This window comes from Anser cygnoides, chromosome 3, assembly GCF_040182565.1.
Source record: "Anser cygnoides isolate HZ-2024a breed goose chromosome 3, Taihu_goose_T2T_genome, whole genome shotgun sequence".
In the NCBI taxonomy this organism is placed as follows: domain Eukaryota; kingdom Metazoa; phylum Chordata; class Aves; order Anseriformes; family Anatidae; genus Anser; species Anser cygnoides.
The window spans coordinates 108963720-108984639 of NC_089875.1; the positions used below are offsets into that span (position 1 = coordinate 108963720).

A 20920-nucleotide genomic window follows, 5' to 3' on the forward strand; every position below is an offset into this window, starting at 1 on the left:
GACTGCCTTGTCTTCAAACTTTATACAGAAATTCTTTTTCCTTCTCAGAAACTGATGGGCTATACTTTCCCTAGTGACAAATAAAATTGACCAAAAAAATGAAAAAAAAAGTGTTTTGTTTTCAAGAGAAATGTTAGATTTAAATATAAATCTACACCACTTGGGAGATATATTACCTTCTTATTCTGTGCTTAGGAAGAGAACAATACAATAATTTTTAGGGTCAGCAGTTGGCAGTTGGTTACTGCCGAATAATATTTGTTGACAGATGATATCGAATAATAGAAAGGATATCAAGAGACTAAAAGTTTACATGAATGTTGTTGTTCTTGTTGTTTTTGTCAAGTTAGTTTACTTCTCTCTCTCTCTCTCTCTCTCTTTCTCTCTCTCTCTCTATATATATATGTATAATCTGTTTTTAAAACCTGTTTTTCTAACAGCTGTCTTGGTTATTTCTCTGCTAGTATTTTAAAGAGTTATGTGACTCCTTTAAACTTTTATGTGTACTTTCCAAAAATCAAATTATCATTCTCATGATAACATCCACAAATATTGAATCTTACACAAAAACTGCTTAATATTTTTAGCAGAAAGTGATTTCAAGCTCCTGGGTTAGTGCACTCCAGTGAAGCAGTAATTTCTTCAATTAACAGACAAGTCTATACTATAAACAAGGTGTTATATGTAAACAAGGTCAAATGATGCTTCATTTTCTGATAGGCCATCAAGCTGCTGAATCAATAAAATGAACAAAACACATTTTCTCCTGGTTTTGATGTTGATGGGTATAATATACAGAAATAATTGAACATAACATATCAAAAATTTTTTCTTCTTAAAAAAGAAAAAAAAAGATTGTTCAAAATTGAAGTGTTTTAGTGGTATTAAATAAGGTAAATAAATAATTTTTATCAGCAACAACATCTAAGACAGAAGCAACCTACATATACCAACCTGAAAAATGATTGGCAAGTGGACGCAAAAATGTAACATTTTATAATTCCATTTAACCTGTAGTATCTCCTACTTCCAGATCTACACAGCTGCTGATTCAATTCAGGAAGGTGGTACTAGTATGTTGAGCATAATCAAGATAGTATTTCATTTCCAATCTCTTTTGAATGTAGCTGCATTATAAATAGATTTGAAAAAATAAAACTAACAACAAGAACAACAAAAAACAACACCATAGAGTATGTGAGGAAACAAATTATGATTAAATTTTAGCACCTGATTCTTTTAAGATAGCACCCCATAATTACTTAACTTGAGATCATTGGGGTCAGGTAATATTTACCTACAAAAATGTGTCTGATTAACGATTTTCATTACCTCTTTGTGGAAAGAAAGTGAAAACAAGTTTTCCAGAAAAGATTTTCTTTTATGTCAATGATAGATGGTCTTTCAGTTGACACTCCATGTTTTGACCACCTCCTCACTTGCCAAGGTAGTTTACAGTTTACAGTGCACTATATTGCTTTAATTTCATTCCAAAATAGACCATATCTCTTTAACTACTTGATGTTGAATCTGCAGGAAAGAGTTTCAGAAGTGATCCAAACCGTTAATCTTTGGACACAATCTGGTTTATCTCACTGTTTTCAGTTCTGCTTCTAGGAGAATTAGAAGACATAAGTCTAGCACAGTGTTATATTTCTTCCAGCTGAAAGCTTTCATGGTCTGGAAACTGTCAGGGTTCAGAAGACTCCCCTCTTAGGAGTTTAGTTCTTCTGACAAGTTCAGCTTGCTGATAGATCTGTAGAAGTCTTGACAGCCTTGGGGATCTTTAAGAAAAAACTGAAAGAAGGCTCAGAAGAGCCTTTCCCCTAACAATTCTGCTAAAGAGCCTCTGCAGTGCCCCCCCCCCTTCTTTTGCTTGGTTGTTGCTTTTAAGCTGAGACTCTTGCATTTAATCATTGCCTGAACTGCTGCCTGAAGCAGCATTACAGTTATGCGTCTGCCTGGTCATTGACACTATTAGTCTGGACAATGACCCTGGCTGGTAGAGCTGGTTTCCCGACTTGAACTCAGATTGTCCTTGTCAGTTTGGACTTAGATGGTGATCATTAGGCTCTTGGCCTAATCACTAATCTTCTTTCTAAGGTACCACAGTACTCTGTCATTGTACATGATGCTACTCCCTCCGTCTGTCGTGTCCTGGCTTCTGGCTCTGAGTAGCCTTTCTTTATGAAGAAGCATGTCACAGAATTACAGAATCGAGGGGGTTGGAAGGGACCTCGAAAGATCATCGGGTCCAACCCCCCTACCAAAGCAGGCTCCTTAGAGCAGGCTGCCCAGGTAGGCGTCCAGACGGGCCTTGGATATCTCCAGATAAGGAGACTCCACAACCTCCGTGGGCAGCCTGTTCCAGTGCTCCGTCACCCTCAACGTGAAGAAGTTCTTTCGCATGCCGGTGCGGAACTTCCTGTGCTCTATCTTGTAGCCATTGCCCCTTGTCCTATCCCCACAAACCACTGAGAAGAGGTTGGCCAAATCCCACTGTCTCCCACACCTCAGGTATTTATACACATTGATGAGGTCCCCTCTCAGTCTTCTATTCTCAAGGCTGAACAGGCCCAGGTCTCTCAGTCATTCCTCATAGGGAAGATGCTCCAGGCCCCGTATCATCTTTGTGGCCCTCCGCTGGACTCTTTCCAGAAGATCCCTGTCTTTTTTGTACTGGGGAGCCCAGAACTGGACACAGTACTCCAGGTGAGGCCTGACTAGGGCGGAGTAGAGGGGGAGGATCACCTCCCTTGACCTGCTGGCCCCGCTCCTTTTAATGCACGCCAGGATCCCATTGGCCCTCTTGGCCACGAGGGCACACTGCCAGCTCATGGTCAACCTGTCGTCCACCAGGACCCCCAGGTCCTTCTCCTCAGAGCTCCTCTCCAGCAGGTTGTCCCCCAGCCTGTACTGATACATTCGGTTGTTCCTTCCCAGGTGCAGGACTCTACACTTGCTCTTATTAAACCTCATTTGGTTTATTCCTGCCCATCTCTCCAGCTGGTCCAGGTCTCGCTGAATGGCGGCACAACCTTCTGTCGTGTCAGCCACTCCTCCCAGCTTCGTGTCATCGGCATACTTGCTGAGGGCAGACACTATTCCCTCATCAAGGTCGTCGATGAAGATGTTGAACAAAACCGGACCCACCACCGACCCCTGGGGAACGCCGCTAGTCACAGGTCTCCAGCCGGGCTCTGCGCCACCGATCACCACCCTCTGAGCTCGGCCACTCAGCCAGTTCTCAACCCACCTAACTGTCCACTCCTCTATCCCACACCTTCTCAGCTTTGCTATCAGGATGTCATGGGAGACAGTATCGAAAGCCTTGCTAAAGTCAAGGGAGATGACATCCACTGCTCTCCCCCCATCTATCCAGCTGGTGATGTCATCATAGAAGGCAACGAAGTTGGTCGAGCATGACTTCCCCTTGGTAAATCCATGCTGACTACTACTCATAACATTCTTCCAATTGCTTGGCGATGACATCCAGAATGAGCTGTTCCAACACCTTTCCAGGGACAGAGGTGAGACTGACCGGCCTGTAGTTTCCCGGATCCTCCTTCTTGCCCTTCTTGAAGACCGGAGTGACATTGGCTATCCTTCAAGCTTCAGGCACCTCTCCGATTTATCCCATCGGGACCCATGGATTTGTGTGCGTTGAGCCCACTCAGGCGCTCCCCAACTACCCTCGGGTCAACCACGGGGGAGCCCTCCATTTCCCAGCTGCTCCCTAGGTTATTAACATATGTCCATACTAGATGTATAGCCTAAGCCTGTATTCAGCGTCTTGGCTTTCAGAACAACTTGGCCTGCTCTGATTATTCTTTTAATATGAGCTGCATGCTATGGGGGCATGCACACATCCTAGGGAATGGCCACATCCCAGCCCATTATTATATAGCTGTGACTATTGACATGTAACTTGCTATGAAACAAAGGTTTTGAACAGTATGATCATGAAGACAGGTAACTTTTCTAGTAATTTCATCTTTGCTACAACACATGCTACAGTGATTCGGATTACTCCTTGAATTTTCATTTGTTTCTCTCAGCTGAGCTATGATACTCATCTCAGCACTCCAGATATGCTTCTGTGCAAAGAACATAGGTGATTTAAGGAGGTCTATGTTTTATTTGCACTGGAACACACTCAGCATAATCACAGGATTAGTTACAGCTGAAAGGCTGGTTAGGAAGTGGCTTGTTACTGACTGTCATCCATTAGCATATGGCTCCATATTACTCCATTCCCCAGCAAGATTTCATTTAGTAGATAATTTAAAGGGCTTGTTTTCTCCATCTAAACTAATAGATCAGTGGTTGAATTTGTTGGTTACTTCTCTGTTTGCTGCTCTGTACCCAGAAGTCTTCTAGGAGCAAAGGGTCAGAAGCAGCAATTCCTTACTGAGGTTATAGTGCATTCAATCACCCAACAAGGTCTCTATACTGGACTTTATTTCGATTAATCACCAATTCTGTGATATGCTGACATTATTATTTGTCCATAGGCAAATCTTTCATTTGAGAAATCTATTTCTCCACATAAAGAGAAATCTTAGGATGAGTGAAGTAGATAAAGAAAATGCAAAGTGTCAACACAAAAGCCAATAATTATGTTTGTCACCATGATGCATGCCTTAGATTTTCCATATTTTTCTACTTTATCAATAATCCACATAATTCATTTTAACAAAAAAAATCATAATCTAACATGATTTCAATGTCTTGAAAGAAATAATTATTTTGAACATCTGAATTAATTGGTTTTATCACTTCCAGTATCACAACCTGAATGGATCTGAGTAGCAAAAGGCAGGAAAATACCAAAGTTACACCAAGTGTAATTTAAACCAGCTTTCTAGAGGTTTGTATATTTTGGAATAAATTTCTATTCTGTGGTGTCTAGTGAAAGCAATGACACACGTGAAGTCAGTCTGTTGATATGAGGACACTTGAGACAGTGGGTTTCTTAAAGCTCATATTCAAATAAATAACCATTATATGGGCAAAACTGTTTACCCCCAAACCCAGGAGATTGGCTTCAGGTGCTCTGAACAGTGAAGATGAATAAACCAAACTTGATAGAGATGTCATTGCTTATTTTTCAGTATATTCATAATTCCTGTGAAGAGCAACCAATATCATATTTCACTAGAATCTTTCACTTAATCATACTTAATGCTCATCGTGATTCATATTAAGATTTATTATCTCTTCACAGCCAGAAGAAAGGTAGTAGGAAATGATATTTGAAACAGTGCTGGTATTGGTACATTTCAAATTATGTTTTGCATAATGATCTTGTAGAAAGCATAAACTCACCTAAATATGTTTGGATAATTTACAGCTGCATCTTCCTGTTTTATTCTTAATTATAACACTGCTCTGGTAGTAACCCCACTGAAATAACGGAAGAATAAAAGTACTAGGCATTTTGAATGTGGCTGTGAGAAAATGGGGAGGACTTCTCTCTGGAATACCCATCTCCTTAGACAAACATATTAATAAGTTTCTTAAAACACATTTATTGCCAGTAGACAGTAATGATTCATTTAGAGCTATTGCAGAGACTCTCCACTGCACTACCCACAAATAATTAATTAGTCTCTATAATGGTAGTCCATCACATGAATTACTACTTGGGGACTTTGATAGGTTAATTGCATGATACTAGTTCTGGAAGAAACCATTATGATCTATTATGTCAGCAAATACGAAAGGAAAGAGGAAGAAAATATTTACAGTTCATCATAGACCTTAATGCAATGTATTTTCTGCAACAATAGTTTTATGTCTTGACAAATAGCCTTGAAAGTATCTGTCCTGTGAACGTATTTCAAAGATTTGTTTCAGAATATTTGTGGTGTTTCGTTGTTGTTTGTTATTTTCTTGATTCACAAGAAGTAACATTAAAAAAATGATACTAGTGATAAATAGTAAGATTTTCTTAATATAACTCACACTTCCTAATACACTTCATATCAGTAGAATTCACTGAAGTATTAATATTTCTTTTGTAGTAATTATATGTATACCACAAAATCAATTTTTATATTAAAAATACATTGCCTTTTCTTGTCTCAAAATTTGGAATGAGAATGATTTTCTCTTTATTTTTGTGGTTTAGATTTTTGAATTTTAACAATCCTTTGTGAAAGTAAGAAAAGTGTGTTTTTTGCTTCCGTACTATGCAACAACAGCGTTATCCAAGGTTAAGCAGTTTCTACTTCACTACTTCACCTTGGAACTTCACCAAGAAACTACTTCATCTAGGATTTAAGACCTCTTTTTGGCTTTTCAGATGAGTTTATACCTACTTCATTATGAATTGGGTGAAGAAAAAAAGACTACTGTTACAGACACCAGAGTGTTTGTAATTCTCAGAAGTCATATAAAATAAAACCTGTAACTTTAGAACAGGTTTTCCAGAACTGAGATTCTGAAGATGTACAGCAAAACCATCATATGGTATGCTTCTTTTCAATAAAAACATAGTATGGAGGAAAATACTGTTGGCAAAGACCCCAGGGCACACATTAAATCCTCCTCCACCCTTTTTATCAACAAAAAAGATAATGAAATAGTGCATACACTGAAATAACGAAAGTTTAAATTCTCCCTAGCCCTCTACAGAAAGCGCTAGTTAGCTTGGCTCAGCAACTTCTGTTTCCTTTTTGGGTAGGCTATCAGGAAACTGGTCAGTTCCGGATAGCACTAAAAGTGTGACAGGTAAATTAGCATTTTCTGACAGAAAACTCTTCAATTGGAAATGACTTTTGACCAGCTCTTTAATAAGACTGCCTTAAGTCTATGTCTGCTCACTGTATAGTAAAATTGATATTACCTATTCAATAACCTACCTGCAGTCAAGAGGCAATTAGAGTGTACCATACTCTTCATTGCTTTTCAAGCTGAGAATCCTACTATGGATCACTGATAATATTGTTTAAGTGATCACCGTTATGAAATAGTTTTCAGAAAGTAAGTCTTGCTGGGACTGAAAATACAAATCCATTTTGGTTCAACAACTAAAAAGAGAATAACTTTTTAAATAGTCTACAGAAAAGTGTATGGCTGACACCCTGTTCCAGAATCCATGGTAAGTCTGTTTTATATATCCATGCCTGGTGTTATGTAACAAGCTCGGTGTTCCAGCTGAAGTAACTGCTGGACAAAATAGCAACATAAACATTTACATTTACTCTACTTGTACTTAGTTAAATTCTTATGATTGTTAAGAAATCTGCTATACTTAGTGGGATCCAACTCATGAATGAGAGCTGGCAATTCTGTAATGCATTTGTCTTCCAGATGTAAAACCAAGAAATCTTTTCAAACATTGAAAGCAGGGATCTTCAGACAATATTACAGACCTTTGAACCTCCAAGCAGAGCAAAGGAAATCATAGAATTCCCTCACTATAAAGGAAATGTTCTGCTATTAGATAAGCATTAGATCGAGAATCCATTCTCAGGTTTCAACCAAAGAGGGGTTTTGTTGGGCAGTAGGGTGAGGAGCACTCTGTGCTGTTGTGTAGTCTTGCTTTAGTAAAGGCCTAGTCATGCAACTCAAGATCCTTTGAAACTTGTACCCATGACAGGTGCCTTAAAGGAATTTGAGGAAATGTTATAGACTTTATATATTATATATTAAGAAGTTAAAAACATTATGCTCTTTAATTCTGTCCAGGGGGATAGAGAAGGTTTAATGGACAGGAGTCTTCACAAGGAAATGAATCTTCTGTATGATCTCAGTGTATTATACTTTGTTAGGTACTAACAAATATTGGAAATAACTGATTGCCCATCTTCCTGAGTGCCACCTGCTGACACATGTAAATGGAAAATTGTTGTCATAACATTATTTTTCAGTGGTAAATGAAGCATGAAGATGACATTTTAAAGATTGGTATTTGAGCTGTAGTCTCATCATGAAAGCTATTACAAAGTCCTTATTCCCTCATCAAAGTGTTTAGACTAAAATTGAGGTACTGAAAGCCTAGTTGCCCAGAGGTATGGGAAATAATGATAATATGAGAAAGGGTGTGTCTCTTCTGTTATCTAAAATGAAAGATTGGATTCATAAGACTCTGATATGCTGAGTTTTAAGTTTTTCCCACTAAAACACCTATGGAAAACAACCACACCTTTAGAATACATGGAGAGCAAGCACTGAGTAATGAAAATGTTGTTCACATATATAAGCAGGGTGGGTTCATAGCTACTCCCTAGCTAACAAGGATCTTGTGGAGAGGAGTATGTTTCCTTCTCAAATATTGTACTGGTAAACTGCTGGGAAACACTTGGAGATTTAGCTGTAGATCTATTCTGATCAGAATTACTTCTTCTTTTCCACAAAGTATAATGAGAAGGAAATATTTCTTTATGCTCAAATAAACATTTACTTGAAAAAGGAAAGACCAGATTTCAAAGTACAACTCAAAGTCAGACAGAAATAGCAGACTGGTGCATGATGGAGATTTTTGTTTGTTCCTCCACACTGTTGATTTTATTCTCAATATGTCAGGAAGATTCTGAGAAAGTTTTGCCAGTCTTGTGGAGCAAAGCTTAATTCATAAATAGCAAAATGTAAAATATATAATAATAATGGTTTAAAAATATACATTAAACTTAATATAATATTTTCTTTTCCAGTTACTAAATAACTGGATCCATCTAACTAGAATTATTTTGCCCTGATCAATGCTACAATTGAATTTATACTTCTGAACTGAAGGAAAACCACAGAGAAAAGACAAAAACATCATAATTCATCACTATCTATATATGGCACAAAAGTAGCAAGCATAGTAAATTTTAAGTAAGTTGAGACCTTACATAGCTATTTAATACACTGTCAAAGAGAAGTACAGATAGCATGCTAATAAAATAAATAAAATACTCCTACCCCACCAACAAAAACAAGCAAACAAACACTTCCTTAGATTTTTTGGGATTTAGTGTTTTAGGATTTAATGCTCACCCAGGCAATCAAATCTCCTAAGCAGGATGCTCAGCCACTGTCTAGATGGTGATGGATAGCTATGTTGCAAAGTTCTTTGAAACTGCGTCTTTACCTGGATCAAAAGCATTGTTATTTTCAATTCTAGTTCCCCCACAGTCCTACCTGATGACTTCATTAATGTAAGATTTATCACTATTAATTCTCTGAAGCTACCTATAAAAATATCATCTAGCTATTCTTACTAAGTGCAAACGACTATCATATGTGATCATTTATTGATCTGCAGGAATATTTTATACTGACTGTTTACAAGTACTTATAATGTTTGCTGAATCTGCAGCAAGGACAACCTTGGGGAGTCTCTGAGATGGTCAGATTCTCCAGCATGCTAAATAACACAAAAACATACATATAGTTCTGAACAACTGTTTAGGAAGCAGGAACTGCCTAGGGTAATCCTAGATATTGTGGAAATTCCCACTAACAGAGCTTTTGTAACAGTTAATCAAATATTTTGTTTTGAATGCCCTCGTGGTCGAGTCAATCACCTCATCAGAAGTTGTTTTATTGTCTTCTATCAGTATGTTGTCTAATATATACTAGCCAGGAAGTTGCTGGGTCACCTGTGAAATTAATGACCTAACTGCACTAAGTTATCACAGCCCTAATACACAGCTACACTTTACTCTATTACCTATAGGATAAACCACTCACCAAGTGCAGATGTCTTCTGGACTGTGAGATGAGAGTTCTCGATCATCAGATCTCTCTCTCTCTCCTTCAGAGGCTTGTGTACTGGACCTTGGTATACTCATCTGACTTTTTGTTTTCTGGTACTAGTTTCTGTTTTTTCTTTCTTCACAGTAGCTGGAAATGAGCCTTATGTTTCTGGCAAATGAGGGTTTATATGTTAGATACTGCTGTAAACCTTATTTTTAATGCAAATGAAGAGTTTAATGTTTGAGATATACTTGCATAATTTTGCAATTAGTAATATAACAAGAACAAAGAGGTTCTGTACTATAAGCACCTCCTCCTCTTAAGTACTTTCTGTTTCTGTTCTTTCTTAAGTGTGTTTTAACAAAGGCATCACAAACTTTGTGAATGGGCTCAACTATGCCCTGCTCTAGTTCAGCTGTGAAGCCAGCTGGAACCATGTCTTGCATGGGGCAACCCTGGCCTCTTCTCACAGAGACCATCCACACTTTCCTTCACTACCAATACATTGATATTTATACCCAATGCAATAGCAGGTTCTGAAAGGAAACTTCTTTCAAAGTAAGCAAGAACAAAAGGGCAAAACATGAGCATATTACATATAAGGGAGCTACTGAATGAAAATTATTTTTTCCTCTTTCTTTCCCACTTCTTCTTCACTTACTCAGACAGTTCTAACTTCAAATAATGATCTAATTTCTGGTAAAATTGATCTTTTGCAGTTATACTTTTTAATTATGTATATATATACTTTTTCTGAAAATAGAATGTGCTGATAAGGTTGGGGTACGCTCCTGATCTGAGTAGTTTATAAAAAGAACAGTACCGGGAGAATATCAAATAATAAAATTAAGTCATTATCAGTAATGTAAGGAATTCCCAAAATTTCAGTGCCCACAAGGGAGTTATGATCTCCTTTTAGTGGCAAGTGAGACCAAAGCATTATAGCTTTATTACAATTGTGGAGATAGCAAAAATATTTTGACAATAACAGAGTGCAAGTGGGGAGGGGACAGAGAGTGATGTGCTTTGTGAAGAAGAAAACTTACGATTTCAGACTCATGGTAGCTACTGAAGATCAGAAACCACAAAGAACAAGTTCTTTGGATTTTAATATCAGCAGGTGTAAGAATGTTCTCTGAACTGTTTTCTTCTTTATCTTTTATCACACACACTTTGACGAAATCATCAAAAGTTCTAATAGAGAGAAAATTAGTGACATTTATTCTATTGGCCACAAAAAAAAAAAAAAAAAGCTGGGGGGGGGGTGGCTAGTAACTTTTCTGTCAATGCAACATCAGCAGTGGTTAAAAAAATACTTACAGTATTAGCATTGACTCACATCAGAAAATATTTGTTATTAATGTTGTTTACTGTCTTCTGGAGGATTTTATTTCATTATTTTCAAGAGTCTCTGTGGAAAGAGTAGAGATAAATATTAAATTGTAAGGTATATGAAGAACTAAACAAAATATTCAAGGAGTCTATCAGAAAAGCTTCCAGTTGGTATATGTGGGATAAACAATTTTTTCAATGTCTTGGTTATTTTCAAGTTTTAGTTCATATATGGGTCATGAAAATAAACTTGAAATTTGAAAGACTACCTCTGTAATGCAACTAGATTTCTGATTCAGCATTTCTACTTATGTTAGCTGTCAACAAATCAAATTCAATATAATTGGAATAAAACCTTGAAAGCCCAAACATGAAATTCGGTAAGCTGGATTTTCCTTACCACACTTGTAAAGAATAGACTGTACGTGATGCTGTATAAGACATTTGAGTGTGAAATTCCTCTGTCTGGTTAAATTAGGCTAAAAAATAAATAAATAATAATAACCAGAAAGATAGATTTGGAGAGTTTCTGTACTTGATTAAGAGGGGAAAGAAAAAAAAAAAAAAAGCACATCTTAATGTGAAATGCTGATTGACGTGAGAATAGTAATAATCTTATTGAATACTTTCATCTCATTTTGTAGAAAGATTAAAGAAACCATTCTTCCTCCCATTTGTAGCTACATTACTCTGGAATCAACAGAAAGTAAAGATCAAAATGTTTTGTTCATTGAGGGAAATAAGCTTCATTCTGCAAGACTGAACAAATATAGAAAAAAAATGTCTTCACAAACAGTGAAATTAGTAATAGTGTTGTGGAATTAAGTAGCAATTTGTTTTTAATAACAAATATGTCAGGTTCTGTTGATATATATATATATAAAGTGATATTTCTTTTCTAATAGCTGTGTAAATTTCAACCTGATCCCCAACAAGAGTTTTTCTGCTGTCTAGATAATTACTTGACCTCTAATTTGATTCTATATTTCTGTGTTTGATGATCGAAACAGAGGAGACTCAGTTTGTTTATAAACTGCTTCACTGTCCCTGTAGTAGAGGGTACAGTGAAACCTAGTGTTTATTTGGGGAATGGATAAACATGAATCTGATCCTGGCATTGCACGTTGAAGAGAAAAAATACTATTTTAAGTGTTTCTTTTTATTAGAGTCCTAAAGTCCTATAGTTGAAATTTATAGTTTTCATAAGTCCAGAGAGAACATACTCGTAGCAAAACCTCTGGGGTATTTCTGATCATTTAACCAGTTTAGAACACCTTTGCACACCTGAATCACAATGGGATAAAGTGGAAAGGTAGCTATTGAGCAGCATGTTGGCTGAGTAGCTGAAATATGTTGCTTAAGGTTTCATTTTTAACAGAAAATAATATGACTATTACTGCTTTAATTTGGTGGGGAAAGAAAAAAAAAAGTGTTAGGAAAAACTAAGTTACTGAATAATGTCCTATTGGCTTGAGTACTTATAAGTAAGAGGATAACTTCAATTCAAGTCCCTGGAATAATTGTGAACTATTCACTTTTTGAATTACATCAAAATATCAGCAATACCATTACCTGCATTCAAAATAAATAAATAAATCATGCCAAATTATTGTCTGCTCTAAAAGAGGAATTGTGCTTGGAATCTCCATATGTTTTATTCTACAGATGTATAGTTATTTTGTATAGATATAATATTATTATTCAGATTATTTTTTTCCGCAAGGTCAAAAATTCAAGTAAGCCTTTCTTGTAAGTCTGATGTTTGCTACTCTCTTACTGTCTGTCCAGCTCTATATTTATGAACATTAATTGACACTTTAAAATCCCAAAGTTAACCCAGCTTAGCACAAAGGGTCCTGAATTATTAAGGTTTATCTAGTTATCTTTTTAAAGTCAGGGAGCTGATGCCCACATTCTCTAGTTTAATGTTGGGACTTTAGCTGAAGCAGCTAAGTTAGCAACCCACTTGCCATCTTGATTAATATTATAAATTTATCAAGCAGATTATCCATCTCTTCCCATTACATAAAAAGTGACTAACGGTTTCTATAAGCCTAATATAAATGCATCTGTGAGAAAACAAGTCGACAAAGAGTATGGCCAATATATTTTTCTGTTTAATATTGACACAATGGAAAGGATGAACTGAGGAGGATATAACATCAAAATGTCAGCAGTTGATCCATGCTCCATACTACACAGAAAAAAGAAAGAAAGGAAAAAAAAAAAAAAAACACAATACAAACAAACAAATAAAAAAGCCTAAAATTGAAAAACCCTAAACTTGACCTGGGGGAGAAATAGCTACTCACATTTAATTGTCTGAATGACTAAGCTGTTACTGATTAAGAGCACAGGTCCTTCCGGTCTCACAAGATATTTCTCATCTATCACTCTTTTACCAATAATCAATCTGAGCTTTTAAAGAATCTATGATGTAAAAATGATCATAACAAGCTAGACAACAAAGGCTGGAGCAGCACTCAGTGTTGACATGAACATAGTAACCATTATCTAACATTTATGCAAGAAAACTTCTGAGTACTAACCTTCTGCAGCAAATCAGAATAGACACATACACAGAAATCATAACAACCACGTGAGAAATCTAGAACTGATAAATGGATGGAAATCCTTTGAAGTCCATAATCTTAAATGGCAGCTCTTTATGTACCAGAACGATGACTGGACTTAATTATGTTTTTTACTTAATCCAGACTTATCTTCTTATTTCTGCTATCTCATTAACCTTGCCAAAAACTGATAAAAATAAAAAATAAAAAATCTACTTTGCTCCTGCCTGATCTCATTTCCACATATGAATTAGCAATTTATGAAGTAAGATGCAATTATATTTTTCTAAAATCACGGAACTTGTTAAATTGATGTTTGTGTAGACAATGATACTAGCAGTCATTTGCCAAGTTACTAGTTGTTAATACAGCTGTAAGTGAACATCTATATGGTATTAGAGGACAGTCTTTATTGACCCCCCATAAGCAAAATATAAATCTAAATATAGAGCATACTGATAGCATCTTCCAACTTTCTTATTTTAGACCACAACAAAATTTCTATATATCTTTCTATATCTTTCATCACCTGATCTTTGGTTTTTTGCTCCACACTGTTGCCTAACACAAAGTGCCTAACTCCTCTTCCAAGAGTTTACCTGGCTAAGGCAAGTACAGCTGGCTGAGTCTAAGGTCAGTTCCCTCACTTATAAGAGCTGTTATGAAGACAGCTAAAAGAAAGAGTATCCCTTCTTACTCTGAGAAGCTAATTTTATGCTAGAGTTCTGCTGATGCCCTGTACTAAAAGTATGTCTGCACCTAGTCACATCTCCTCAATTCTAACCCTGACCTATTGGTTTGCTTGATCTTGGACCTGTGTCATCGTGATGGACCAGCACAGCACTCAGGCTGATTATGATCGCTGCCCACGTGTTAGATCCTGAACCTAACTTTCTAAGTCAATAACATAACTCCTTATTGCTGCCTGATTTACTCTCACCCTCAAGAAATTTAAAAGCAGCTCCCAAAGAAAGGAGGGGCAGCCTCCCTTTCTAGTTTTGTTCATGACAGCTGTGCCCAGTCAAGAAGCTGATTTACATTCAGCTTGGATTCAGCCAGCTGAACTCTTAGAAGGTGAGATATGCTCACAGCCCTGACATGCTAATGATATTGCTTTCCTTCTTGTGATTCTGATCATGACTTCGTATACCTCTGCAAATAAGTGAAAATTAATTTTTTTTTGTTTGTTTTTCAGGATGAAGTTTTAAGTGGAGTGCAGAACATTTTGCTCGTTTTGTTTATAATGACAGCAATCTTAACTCATTTCCACCTGACAAGCTGTCAAAGCACCTGTATAGCCTATGCCTGTATTGTTACTATGTACATCTATCTTCACATGGTAGCATTTGGACATGCTAAAAGGTAGGTATTCCTGATGGGTTATTATCTGGCTGATTTCTGCAAATGCAACAGAAACACTTCTGAAAGTTTTTCTGTTGTTTGTTGTTGTAGTTTGTTTGTTTGTTTTTTGATAATTTGACCAAGAGACTTGTGGTGGTTATATCTTGCTATGCAGCTGAACTCCACCACAACCGCTCTCTCACTCCCCCTCCTTAGAAGGAGAGGGGGAGAAGAAAGTATGCTGGAAAGAAAATAATAACTCACAGATTGAGATAAGGATAGTTTAATTAAAGGGAAAAGGAAGAGGGGGGAAAAACAAGAAAAGGCCATGCAGAAGCAGAGAGAGAGGGAAAAGAAATTACTCTCTACTTCCCACAAACGAGCGATGTTTGGCCACGTCCCAGGAAGCAGAGCCTTAATACCCATAGCCATTGTTTGAGAGCAAAGACATCTTCATAATGAGAGCTTCCCCTCTCCTTCCCATTTCCCACCTTTTATTGCTGAGTGTGACACGATATAGTAAGGAGGATCCATTTGGTTGGTTTAGGTCAGCTGCCCTGGTGATGTCCCCTCCCCACCCCTTGCCCATCCCCAGCCTATTGGCTCTTGGGAGGGGGGGGGGGTTGGCGTTAAGGGAATCCTGATGCTGTGCCAGTATTGCTCAGCAATAAACAAAACACTGGTGTGATACCAGTGCTGTTCTAGCTACAAGTGCAGAGCACAGCACTGTATGGGCTGCTACAGGGCAAGTTAACTCCATCCCAGCCAGACCCAGTACAAGCCTACATAATTAAGGAACAATGCTGAGAAAGACCATGTACTGATGAGTGTTCTGGGGCCAATGAAGTCTAAGAAATTGAAGTCCTTGTTGATTGTTGAAACATTGAACAATTAAATGTGATTTGGGGTTTTAGGTCCTATTACTGCTGATAATAGTATTGTGACAATCACATTTGATTATAAAAATACAATAAGCAGGGAGAAAGTTAAGACACTTGGAAAATCTGAGAAAACAAAATAATTAGTACTACACATTCCAAGGGTAAACATTTCTTTAATTTCCTTCAGCCATGTAATTCTTTACATAAAGAGAGTTATCCTACAGCAAAATTTTCTTGATAACAAGAGCTGTTGCCTACTATTTTCTCATTCAGGGAGAAGCAGATTATTTTTAAAGCAGCACAGAAAAGTTGACAGGTGATTTGTGAAGTCAAAGAAGGAAGAATAGCAAAAATTTGCAACCCTTCTCTTTTTAGATTTGGACAAACTCATTGCTGGAGAAGCATAGAGCAGTAACTGGTCTTTTAATCAGATGAAGATGTGGTAATCTTGTGCCAGTAAAATGCATCAGATGCTTCTGTAAATGTTTGATCATGAGTTATTTTCCAGTACTGAGAGACCTTCTTGATAAAGTAATGCAAACTGTTGTAACCAAAAAAAAGCAGGGAGAGGGGGAGAGGAAGGGGGATTGGGGGAATGGAGAGAGAGAGAGAGAGAGAGAGAGAGACAGAAATTATTTGAACCGGTGTTTTATATATCAGGATTTCTCCAAATCCAAGCTGAAGCGAAGACAGGTATTTGTTGTTGTGTTCCATCTTTTTGATCTGACATAAGTAAGATGATTCTAAGATGATGATGACATATAGTGTCAATATGAGTGACAGGAATGACAAGTGAATGACACAGGAGTGTTCCAGGATGTCAGAAACACTATCCATGTTGTTTATGAGGTGGCTTCCTGCTTGCTTTAAAGCAACCTAATCCCTAAACAGTAATTAATTTATTATTATTATCATTATTTTTCTAGAAGTTCTAGAATATTTGGTCCTGTAGCCAAACAAATTTTTTATTCGTATAATTTTATTATTATTTAAACCTGAACACTCCAATGGACTGATAGAACATTATTATGGACTCTTTTCTAACTTTCTCCAAATAGTTGGCAAAAGATTTAGAAACAAACAAACAAACAAAAACCCTAGCCTCAGTAATCAGACCACTTTTGTACACTAGTCAAAATTCATCTTAAATTGTTTTTTATGGTTTTGTAGTGGCAGTCCTACTAAAAGGCTGCAATTGAGCCTCATTGAGTTATTTTGGAATCTTCCTGTAATTTCTAGTTTATATGTAAATTTATCCTTTCATTAATTTATCCTTTCAGCTCAGATTGAGTTTCCTTCTTTTCTTATTAAACATGGTCTTTGAACATATAACACTAAAGCTTTTACCTTTCTTGGCAAGATAGGTTCTTTATTACTCATGCACACTAGCTTCTCTTGGCCCACACACATGTACAGGACAAATACATTAATAGTTTTATTATTGTTACATATAAGATCTCACCAAGAGTTTTTAAGGTAGAGTTAACAATTTCCTGCATTACTGGTGCTCTATCCTACTGGTATGCTACAATATATATTCTGAGCTAACATTTCTCTTTTTACTACTGATTTTTTTTGGTAGTTTATCAGAAGGTAATGGAAGACCATATCATCATCATCATCATCATCATTTACACTGGCCATTTTCAATTAATAAACTCGTGCACAAATTCCTATTAATACTCAAGAGGATGATCTTGCCCTCTATAATTTATCTGATTTTCTATTACTCTGATCATCATGTTTATGTGGCTCTTCATGCATATCCTAGTATTTTTCCAAATGACTTCCATGCTTACATTAACAACTTCATGCACAATTGCAAGCTAATTTGAATTCCTGTTGCCATTTAAGAACTCAGAGTATGATTTTTGATTGGTTGTCACGCAAACAAGTAGAATAATGATTCAGTAGGGCAATCCCAATAATGTCTTCATTGTCTCCTTTTTGACAATACAATTATTCTAAAGTAGAGATGAATTAATTACCTTTAGCAACTGACCACTGAAGGACTTAGCTCTCCTCTTGGGCATGATAAACTCTGGTTTCTTATGATAAAAGTTCTTCTTGAGAGACTAAGCAGCCTTTTAACAACAGCATTTCAATGAAAAGTTCTAAAAAGTGACCTGAGCTACTGAACATGTATAACACAACGGTGAGATGACAATTCTAAAATAATGAATGAGCTCTGAAGAACAAGAAAGTATGCTATTCCAAGATGTGTTTAATCATAACTGAAAGCCAGGAGGTCAGATTAAAATGACTGCTAATTTGCTAGTTCTGTAACTCACTTTTCCCTATGCTGTTAGTAAAGGAAAGACAAAATAAACATAAATTTACTAGGTCATTCATGATTTATTTTTGTGTTCCTTAATGAACAACAGGTAGTTATTAGCTTAGAAGTTCATATAAAAGATGTGTTTGTTAACAATATGTCATCCAAAGCTAAATGATATGAAGTTTGTTAAACTGAGCGTGTTGTTACTACTTTTATTAAAATTGGTTAAAATTCATTTTCATTAACAAGCATACTACCAAATACACTGAGCTTGTGTTGTTACTGCAAACAAATATCTGACAAAAGACAAAATGAAACCCCAGTAACTTTGACACGTGTTATAATTCCATAAAAATTAACAATTTTTTCCCTTATGAGACCTAAATATACACAGTGTAAGTTTTATACATAAATTCTTAATAAATTACATGCTCAAGTGATGTTTTATTTTATCAGAAAAATGTCTAGAAGGAGCTAATTCCGAAGTAAGAAAGTTTCCTTTGCTTTTGTCTTGTTTTGGGGATATCTTTCCTTATTCTTTGACAGCGGATCCTTAACATTTATATAGTAGCATTCAGATACCTGTTTCTATCATTTCTATCAAGCTGCTGTTCAAGATAGCTGATATAGATATCAAATGCTTCAGTGCTAGTTCACTGATTCAGCTGATGAAATAGTCTACTGTCTATTTCCTTGTCCTTCTCTGAGATTTTTCTTGCTGAAGGCAGTCACTAATATCTTCCCTGTACAATGTCTGCTTCATCACATATGCTACTGATGTCACTTCAGTTTCATCATTCGGAACAAATCCATTCAAAAGCATCTTAAAGTCTCAAGGAAGTTTATTCCAGGTTGCAAAAGAGTTTCAGACTTAATTTTATTTCACATCTTTCTTACTGTTTATATGCAATCTGTAGCCAAATAATTTGAAAAAATAAATAATAACAATTACCTTTAAGTAAAACTTTAAACCTCTAGACTTTATTAAGGTTTCTCAGATTTTCTTGACGGACTGACAGATGGAGTTTGTGGCTTTATGCATAGTTGTTTCCAACCACCTGATTGTAACATTATTCCTTAATAAGAGGCAAAAGGGATTGCACAGAATTATTACATTTAAATATATATTTTTTTTTTCTGAAAATTAAAAATTAATTGACACATATGCATTTTTTCTTACATAGTTCTACATTTTAATCATCAGCTAGATCTCTACTCCAGAATTTCAGATAATTATGTCATGCTACTTTTGATGTCCACCAAATTCATCTTGATATGCTTTAACGCTTTCATCATAGGCATCTCAGAACCAATTCTTATGCAATATTTTTTTTACATAAGTCCCTTAAGATATGTAACCTTCATCTTGTGTTCCCTACATATACAATGAGTCCTGCATAACGTACTACAGATACAGAATACTATGATCATCTTCTCTCCAGATTTTCTTTTATTCAGTAGCTACAAATGAAACAAATTCTTTCACCTCTTCAGCAATAAAATTTTGGCCATGTCATTTTTCATGATGCAATGCAGAATTTTATACCAGGTATAAAGACTATTCGAGAGAGAGGGAACATCCCTTGTCCTGTATTGTTATCATAATCAGCTTTCTTTTAGCTTTCCAAGCTGAACATGAGAGCATCAGTATTTTTTTTATACAGGAGAAATAAATAAATAAATAAGACTGAATAAAACAGGAAGGAGAGAGAAATAAGCCAGGATATGAGTGGCTAGGAGTATTCTGAGTTGTGCATGAAGAATATGTTTCCCAGTACCTGCTGTTGGAAAGACTCTGATATCTTCCAGACCTGAGGAAAGAAAATTCAACATAAAAATTTTTAAAGATTTTCTGTTGAATTCTCAGTTCCACAACTTCACCCTTTTAAAATATAGAGCATAAAGAGAATAGGAATCAAATTAGGTGTAAAAAGATTCTCAAGGTTTCTGTCAAAACTCAGGCTATACTTGGCTGGCATCCACACGACTGTGAGTAATGAAAATTTGGTGAGGATCCAGTGTTAGAAGATGGTTGGGCAGAAAGTGTTTGGATTTTAATTTGAATTTTGGACCTTCAGATGGTGATATTACAGAGTAGAGCCTTAAATAAGCCTTGGGCTGCATGAAAAGAAGCGTGGCAAGCAGTTTGAGGGAGGTGATTCTCCCCCTTAATCTGCTCTTGACCCCACCTGGAGTACTGTGTTTAGCTCTGGGGCCCCCAGCACAAAGACGTGGTTGTTAGAACAAGTCCAGAAGAGGGCCACGAGGATGATCAGAAGACTAGAGCATCTCTCCTGCAAAGATAGGATGAGGAAGTTGGGGTTGCTCATCCTGGAGAAGAGAAGGCTCCAGGGGGACCTTAGAGTGGCTTTCCCTAAAAGGGGCCTATAGGAAAGCTGGGGAGGGACTCTTTGTCAAGGGCCGTAGTGATAGCACAAGGAGCAACGGCTTTGAACTAAAAGAGGGTAGGTTTAAATTACATATGAGCAAGAAATTCTTCAGTCAGAGGGTGGCAAGGCACTGGCACGGGTTGCCCAGAGAGGTTGTGGATGCCCCTTCCATGGAAGTGTTCAAGGCCAAGCTGGATAAGGATTTGAGAAACCTGATGTAGTGGGAGGTATCCCTACCCATGGCAGGGGGGTTGGAAGTAGGTGATATTTAAGGTTTTTTATTCAGATAAATAAGTTAAATTGAAAAAAAAATAAAGCAAAAAAGAGCAAACATTTGTGGTGGTCTATCACATAATTAGTTATAGAAACTAGTCAATCATATAGACATATGTGCATAGAAATAGTTAAATAATTTATTTCCTAAATGTGAAACAA

At 36.5% G+C, this 20920-nt stretch overlaps 1 long non-coding RNA gene across 2 annotated transcripts in view; it reads left to right on the forward strand.

Moving 5' to 3' along the window:
• Positions 1 to 20920, forward strand: part of LOC136790528 (uncharacterized) — a 127472-nt gene that overhangs the window by 24476 nt on the left and 82076 nt on the right. For both annotated transcript variants that reach the window (XR_010830629.1, XR_010830630.1), the window contains exon 2: positions 14791 to 14957. This is a non-coding gene — a long non-coding RNA (uncharacterized lncRNA). The remainder of the gene's footprint in view (positions 1 to 14790; positions 14958 to 20920) is intronic.